The sequence below is a fragment of the Palaemon carinicauda genome, chromosome 10 (assembly GCF_036898095.1).
Source record: "Palaemon carinicauda isolate YSFRI2023 chromosome 10, ASM3689809v2, whole genome shotgun sequence".
Taxonomy (NCBI): domain Eukaryota; kingdom Metazoa; phylum Arthropoda; class Malacostraca; order Decapoda; family Palaemonidae; genus Palaemon; species Palaemon carinicauda.
In genome coordinates this window covers 46,541,834-46,542,044 of record NC_090734.1, presented here as the reverse complement: position 1 = coordinate 46,542,044, position 211 = coordinate 46,541,834, and positions in this window count along the sequence as shown.

Genomic DNA, 211 nt, shown 5'->3' with positions numbered 1-211 from the left:
TTTATGGTCAACAGTTCAGAGTTTTCTTTGGATAGGTTTAGATTTTAACCTGATAATTAGCATTCTACAAATAGCAGAGAACAGAGTAGCTAAGTTGTTATTTTTTTTATTTTTTTTTTTTTGTTATTTTAAACTACAGATTTATAGCCGCCACCCTTGCTCAAATAATATGCATGATACCTCTAGTCAGGTATCTGTGTAAGGTGAAAAT